Here is a 7,741-nt window from a genome sequence, read left to right as displayed (position 1 = left end):
TGTTCAGCAGGTCTGAGTGCCAAAACAGAACCAAAGTGTTTGATGATTCAAAGATAATTTGATGTTTCACAAAATCTTCCATGAGCAGAAGTGTGGAGGAAAAATCTTGGTCTGAATTCTTCTGTGAATTACTGCAGAAATCAGTTTCACACAAAAACTGATGGACTCAGTCTGAACCTGCTCGTAGTGACCATCGTCTATGGCGTTATTTTTGTGCCACTCTTCTGAGCGCACGTAAAAGAAATTTGCAGGTGCAAGTGTTGTATTTTAAGGATAAATTTATTTTCAGCGAAGACAAACTAAATTTGAGTGAACAAAATTCATTCCTGCATGCAAAAAATGTATTTCAGTGTTTGCTATCATCCACACACAACAGCAGCCCCTCTCGCTCAGTTTTTGCATTTGCGCTTGCTCGCAATGTGCTTGTGCCCGTGCGTGTTCAACTTTCTGTACACCGTTATATTTGTGCCACAAAACCAGCCAATCACAGACTTGGATGCAAAAAAATCAGATTTTTGTCTCCAATCCGCTCAAAATGACGAAATGCAATATCCCAGAATGCATTTTGTCCAAAACTCAAACGAGGCAGTGGCGGAGGAACACAGAGTGGCAGAGTTTGAAATATTACTCTGTCTGGGTCACAAAATAAACTTTTAAGATATTTTCATGCGAGTATGGTGGCGTGTAAATTTCAAATATCTGCTCGATTTATCAAGATGTCACATATTTGCAGAAGTGCTCTAATGTTTTCGGAGTTGCCTGTTCCTTTTAGCAATACTAAAGGCTGACAGAGGAGCTCAAGAAGATGTGAAGTCAACAGGGCTCCCCATGGTAATCGGAGCACTTGGGGCAATGACCCCCAAACCTGAGATTGAAGGATTGAAGGATAAAAGTGGGGTAACATATATATATATATATATATATATATATATATATATTAGAGATAGCACAATACCACTTTTTAATGTCCGACACCAGTTTCATAAATTTGGATATCTGCCGATACCGACATGAATCCGATATAGTGTTTTTTAATCAATAAAACTGTTTTTTAAAATATTTTGCTGCATTTTTTATAAGTTCATAATCAATTTTTAGCAAAACTGATCAGATCTAACAAACTTAAACCTGCTCCATCCTCCCTGTTCTGGTATTTTAAAGAGTACTTAGCAGAAATATTAAACAACCTAACTAATATGGTTGCCAACTCCCAGCAAAAAAATAAATAAAAAATAGGGAATCACAATCCGCCTCATGATGCTTAATCGATTAGATCAACTTTAATTTAATGCATGATAAAAAAAATGCACAGAAAACAATAATTTGTCTACAATAATGAAATAATGAAAGATGAAAGATTCAACATCTGTCTTCAACAGAACTGCAGACTGCCCAGATGGTACAGTCCCAAAGGAAAAAGTACTATAGCTTACTAGGGTATTAGACTTAATAGTTCCGATATACAATAATGGACTTCCATACTTTTTACATCACATTAAAACTTTGGTTTAAGATTCAGATAGCAAAACTTTGCTAGATCCGCCCCTTCACAGTTAGAAGCCGTCAGCTACGTAGAAAAAGATCCTGGTGTAGAAGAACAGTTTATCAAGGTTAAACGTGCTGCTGTTGTTCAGCCGCTGGTTTCTTTCTGGTGCAAAGTGGGCCAAAAACAAACAAGAGAGACGGACTCGCGACAGAAAAGCCGATCAGCTGATCAGTGATCAGTTTCATGATTGAAGTAGCAGCAGGAGAGGGAGAGAGAGAGTCCACCTGCCCATGTATCTTTGACCACTATGTAAGTGAGCCAGTGGGTGAGAGACTCACAGCCAAAAGGCCATTTGGCTCCACACACTGAATTCCCTCTTCATTAGCAGCTACATTACTTTAGATTAGACTAAAGTGGACATTTTACAGGCAATACTGACGCCTGTAATTAAAATTAATTTAAAAAGAAAGACACAAAGAGAAGTAATTACTCCAAGTGTTAAAGGTTTTCTCCCCAGCAACTTCTGTTATCGTTTTATTGCTCCATTCTTACCGAAGGAAATAAAAATGCAAAAGAGAGAATGGACTTAGTGGGGGGAGGAATTAAGAGCTAGCGGTCGCTCATTAATGACTTCACCTGATTATTGGGAATGGGAAGTCGCCTGCAAAGGTTGATTGGTTTACAATGAAATTTTTTAATTAGAGTGGATTTGCTCTGATTGAAATGAAATATAAATGGCTTCTTAAATAGCTTATCACAACCTCGGGGACTTGCCAAACTCCCTCGGCTGGCTGGAAAGTTTTTTTACGTTGGACGGGGAGGTTGAAATTCCCAAAAACACGATTTTCCAAAATTTGAAAATAGGAGCTGGTGCTGTGTTTCAGTGCTGATTCTTGATATTCCATCCAACGGTTTGGTACTCTGGGAGCTGTGTGTTGTTTTCCTTTGTCATGCTTTGAAAGAAAAGAAAGCAACTGAACCAATGTCCTCAAGGATCCAAGTTCAGTTTAAAATAAATATTCTACAGTTTATCAGCAACCAATTAATAATGCAGTACCTTCACACAAACAAACACAAGTGAGTCAAAGTGCATACTCTTTCATAGCAGGACAACAGCCTTGGAGCTCACTGTTAATGTCTAAGGACAATTAAGTATCGCACTTAGCCCTGGATTGGAATTCGACCATCTCTAGTTTTTCTATCATGCCAGCATTTCCACAGAGAAAACTGACTTGCAGCTCAGCTGGACAGTGTGGGCACATGCCAATATGGTTTAAGTGCTTTCCAACCATGGAAAACATTTGGAATCATGTGTAGTGGGGTTTGTTGCAGGATAGAGAATGTGTAAGCTGCACTGAAAATGAAAAACCAGAGTGAGTCTTTTAGTCTTTTTACTTACAGATACAACAAAAGAAAGATAAAAGACTCAAACCTTCGGCAGAGCCACTTATCAACCAGACGAGTGATATTAAATGGTTTAGTAAAAACTCAGCAATCACAGTTTTTGTTTGCTGAAGGAGACTTTTGTTTGTGGAATCAACATCATCATCAGACTCAAGCATTTGAAAAAGCTCAATTCAGTTGGTTGGCAGAGCAAGGAATGCACTTGGACCAGGACAATGCAGGGTGCGTTCATATTTGACATACATTTCAAAATAAAAAGTAAGTGGAAAAAGGCCTTTGTACGTGAAACTGAATTGACACTGTTTATTATTTTAAAAGAAAAAAATGTGGAACATTAAGGGAAATATTGGACAATTATATCAGATAAATATTTCTTTCAGTATCTTTTATTAGTTTGAGTGGTCTTGGTGGTTTGTGGGAGTTGCTCACAATAAGATTGGCTGCAGTTACAGGACACATACGTGCTATTGTAAGCCTTCCTGTGAGGTGACAGCTTTTACATTGTTCTGTGCAGAATAAATACAATACAAAATCTAAATGTATATTTTTATAAATATACATTTATAGGTATAAATATGACATTTCATCAGCATAAGCTTTCATTATTTGAGTTGCTGACTGTCCATGCTTCAGTCTGTCTGGAGCCCAGAGCGTCCCTCCAGGATCAAAACAAGTATCCGTAAACATGTTTACACAGAAAATATCTTTACTATAAAAATGGCAACCATAAGCAGTATTCAGCATATTGAATGTCGCCAACAAAGGTTTTCCTGTTCCTGTTATTCTAAAATAACGCCCAGTCACTGTGTTGGATCATAGCCTTTCTTATTTGCAGCAGGTGTATTACGGTAGAGAAGGCACTCCAACTTCATATTTGCATGCCGATTTTTACTTACATTTTCTTTTCTTATCAACAAAATAACTTTAAACACACACACACACACGCACACACACACACACACACACACACACACACACACACACACACACACGCACACAAAGCCCTTGTAAGCAGGTAGCTGGAGTTTGGGAGGCCTTCAGCTACAGACTATCATGAGGAAATTGTGCTTTAACGGCCCTCTGGGGCTCTTATTTGATCATTTTTATATTATTTCTTGAGCTTTAAAGCTTTTAATTTCTCTTTGCTTCTAATTTCAAAAAACAAACAGAAGACACAAGATTCCCAAAATTTCCTATTTTAATTAAAAACATGCACTGTGTTGACTACAAATTTACAGAAAATGAATATATTCCAAAATGATGTAATGGAGAATTACGTTTAGTTTTATGGCCCAATCATTTTTAGGAGACTTAATAATACAGTAATACAATAATACAGATAATAATTATCTGTATTTGTAAGTAAATAATTGCAGGTATAGGAAAAATGATTTTTGTATTTACTTGTGTCGCATTTTCAATTTTACAGCAGCAAAAGTTCCTGCAAATACTTGAAATATGACATGCAAATTTGAAATACAATTTGACTTTTTGTAACTACAGCATCTGCATTGCTCAGTCGATAACTATGTCCTTAACTTCCTGAGTGTTTGTAACTGCAGTACTTTGTAGTCATTTTTTTTAATCTTCTTGTATGTTTGTTCACAGTCGATGAAAATTCATTGACATACGTCAGACGTTAAGTCTGTGCTTTTGTGAATTTTAGTAGACATGCTCACCCACCATTTAATACATAAGAGAGAATGATCTTCAAACAAAAATACACACATTAGAACTGGAACTGTACATTCATCCCTACACATACTAACCCTTTAGCCAATGATATAGCTCCATCTTTCATGAGGGGAACTTTTTTAAGTGGAAAATTGTAGATAAAAATCTGTTTAGTGCTGGTGCCAAACCTTAACCAACCAGCAGCATCCTCTGCACCACTGTTATGTACCACTACTGTACATACACTTTGTCTGTTTCATTTGCATGCGAGGGGATAGACCAGTTTGTCCCAAAAAACAAAGTTATCAAACCTTGCTGCCCAAAAGCTGCTACTCTCGCTGTATCTGCTAACACATACACACATGCACACAGAGAGTGACTGACTATGCAGCCTGTTCTGTGAAGATAAGCAGTTCACTTCTGTAGTCAGTGAAGTATAAATAAAAGCAGAAAGAGAGCACGAGGGAGAGATTGATATAAGCATGTATATTTACCCAGAGAGAATAAAGAGAGGGACTAACAAGGGAGAAAGAGGCAAAAGAAAAAGAGGAAGGTGCTTATGATGTTATCTATGAGTGAATATTTACCTCTCAGTGTGAAATAGTCACCCGTTGCCTCCGACTTTGACAGCACACATACAACTCACTTTCTGCCAGTAATACTCGAACGTGGGTGCAGCTGATTTCACACCCTTTCTACTTGATCAAAGTCCGAAACGATCGTGGTGAAATGTTTTGCGATCATTAATAAATGATGATGATTTTCTTTATCAGGAAGTGACCATCAAATATGAATATGGGGTCTTTGTAGATGAAGCCAAAGGTGAAAAGCAGCAGCTTAAACAACCATTTTTATTTCACATTACAGAGATGTCTGCGTTCAAGTGATAATGATCTGAGATCATTATTTTAATATTTAACTGGCATTCACTGGGTTATGCAGAAGTTGGATTTCTAGAAGTAATTTCCCTTGTTAAGTAGGTCATATGATTGGCTTGGCTGTGTGTTATAATAACAGTTAACCCTAACACAGTTTAAATGGAACTTCAAAATGATTGTGTGTGTGTGTGTGTGTGTGTGTGTGTGTGTGTGTGTGTGTGTGTGTGTGTGTGTACTTGTTTTCGTGACATCTTAGGACAATTTTATGATAACACACTCACAAAATGAGGACGCTCAGAAAAATGAGGACATTTTTGAGGTCCTCATTTTTCTGAGCCTTCTAAAGTGTTCTAGAGGCTCCCAACATGCTCCCAAACCAAAAATCTCGAAAGTCCTGAAACATCACAATTTTATGAAAAAGTGTGTTTAAGTGTGTTTAGCGTTTTTGCTCACTTTCAGTTTCGCCGCCTACTGGCCAGTTTTGGAACTTAACACACTTTAAACACACTTTCAGTGACGTCACTCTGCGAGTCCTCATATTGTAGGTGTGTCAGACACAATAACACATTTGACCCAGGTTATACCCTTCTGGGGCTTAGCGGACACATGCGTGGACAGCACCTTTTAGTTCTTATGTCCAAAGTCGTATTCAATGTTGAAATGGAGGTGAACTTTATTTCAATCATTCGTGGAATAGTAACAGATGAATTTTGAGGCTTCTGAAAATTGTTCGTTCAAACCTTGCCAATTAAACAATCATTCTAACACACATCAAAAACTTTTCACATTTTTATACATATTAAAGTGAGCTATAAGCAAGGGTAACAACAGTTAAATCAGGCAAATCTTGACAAAAATGAAGGTCTTTAGATTCAGTTATCAGTACCTGCACAGCTTGGTTTCTTTTGTTGTTGACAAAATGTATCGAAATATAAAGTTTCAACATTTGTCTAATTATATTACTATTAATTAATGAGTCTTACTTCTCAAGATCAATGCACAAATTGTCTGACCTTCACTATGCAGAATGATGTGTGTGCAGATTTTGACCCTTGAAGAGTTTATATTAATCTACATTAATATAATTGCATCTGCAATCTGCAGTTGAACTTGGAGATTCCTGCCGCTGTCATCTGATTCAGTATGATCATCAGGCTCAGTCTCGACTCTGTGTATCTACAAGAATTGATGAAAAAAGTCAACACTTTATTAATTATATTTTAAATTCAACTTACCTTATACTTTTTACAATATAGTATAAAATGCATATTGTTTCTTTAAAAACTAATAACACACTATTAAAAACTGCAGAATGCACAATTCCAGCTTCATTTAGTAATTCAATTAGTAAATAAAAGTGAGTAATTAAGTCACTTAATTAACTAAGCAACTGTAAATGTCACAGAAGTACAATTCAATTTCAATTCAATTTTATTTATATAGCACCAAATCACAAAAAAAGTCGCCTCAAGGCGCTTCATAGATACAGAGAAAAACCCAACAATCATATGACCACCTATGAGCAAGCGCTTTGGCGACAGTGGGAAGGAAAAACTCCCTTTTAACAGGAAGAAACCTCTGGCAGAACCAGGCTCAGGGAGGGGCGGCCATCTGTTGCGACTGGTTGGGGTGAGAGAAGGAAAACAGGATGAAAGACATGCTGTGGAAGAGAGACAGAGGTTAATAACAGATATGATTCAATGCAGAGAGGTCTATTAACACATACTGAGTGAGAAAGGTGACTGGAAAGGAAAAACTCAATGCATCATGGGAATCCCCGGCTGCCTACGTCTATTGCAGCATAACTAAGGGAGGATTCAGGGTCACCTGGTCCAGCCCTAACTATATGCTTCAGCTAAAAGGAACGTTTTAAGCCTAATCTTGAAAGTAGAGATAGTGTCTGTCTCCCGAATCCAAACTGGAAGCTGGTTCCACAGAAAAGGGGCCTGAAAACTGAAGGCTCTGCCTCCCATTCTACTTTTAAATACTCTAGGAACAACAAGTAAGCCTGCAGTGTGAGAGCGAAGTGCTCTAATAGGGTGATATGGTACTACAAGGTCATTAAGATAAGATGGGGCCTGATTATTTAAGACCTTGTATGTGAGGAGCAGGATTTTGAATTTAATTCTGGATTTAACAGGAAGCCAATGAAGGGAAGCCAAAATAGGAGAAATCTGCTCTCTTTCTAGTCCCTGTCAGTACTCTTGCTGCAGCATTTTTCGATTAGCTGAAGGCTTTTCAGGGAGTTTTTAGGACATTCTGATAATAATGAATTACAGTAGTCCAGCCTGGAAGTAAC

This window comes from Rhamphochromis longiceps, linkage group LG6 (genome assembly GCF_057381845.1).
Source record: "Rhamphochromis longiceps isolate RC_006_pf linkage group LG6, R_longiceps_female_GT1.1, whole genome shotgun sequence".
Classification (NCBI taxonomy): Eukaryota; Metazoa; Chordata; class Actinopteri; order Cichliformes; family Cichlidae; genus Rhamphochromis; species Rhamphochromis longiceps.
The sequence above is the reverse complement of the archived record's forward strand: the minus strand, read 5'-3'. Positions refer to the sequence as shown.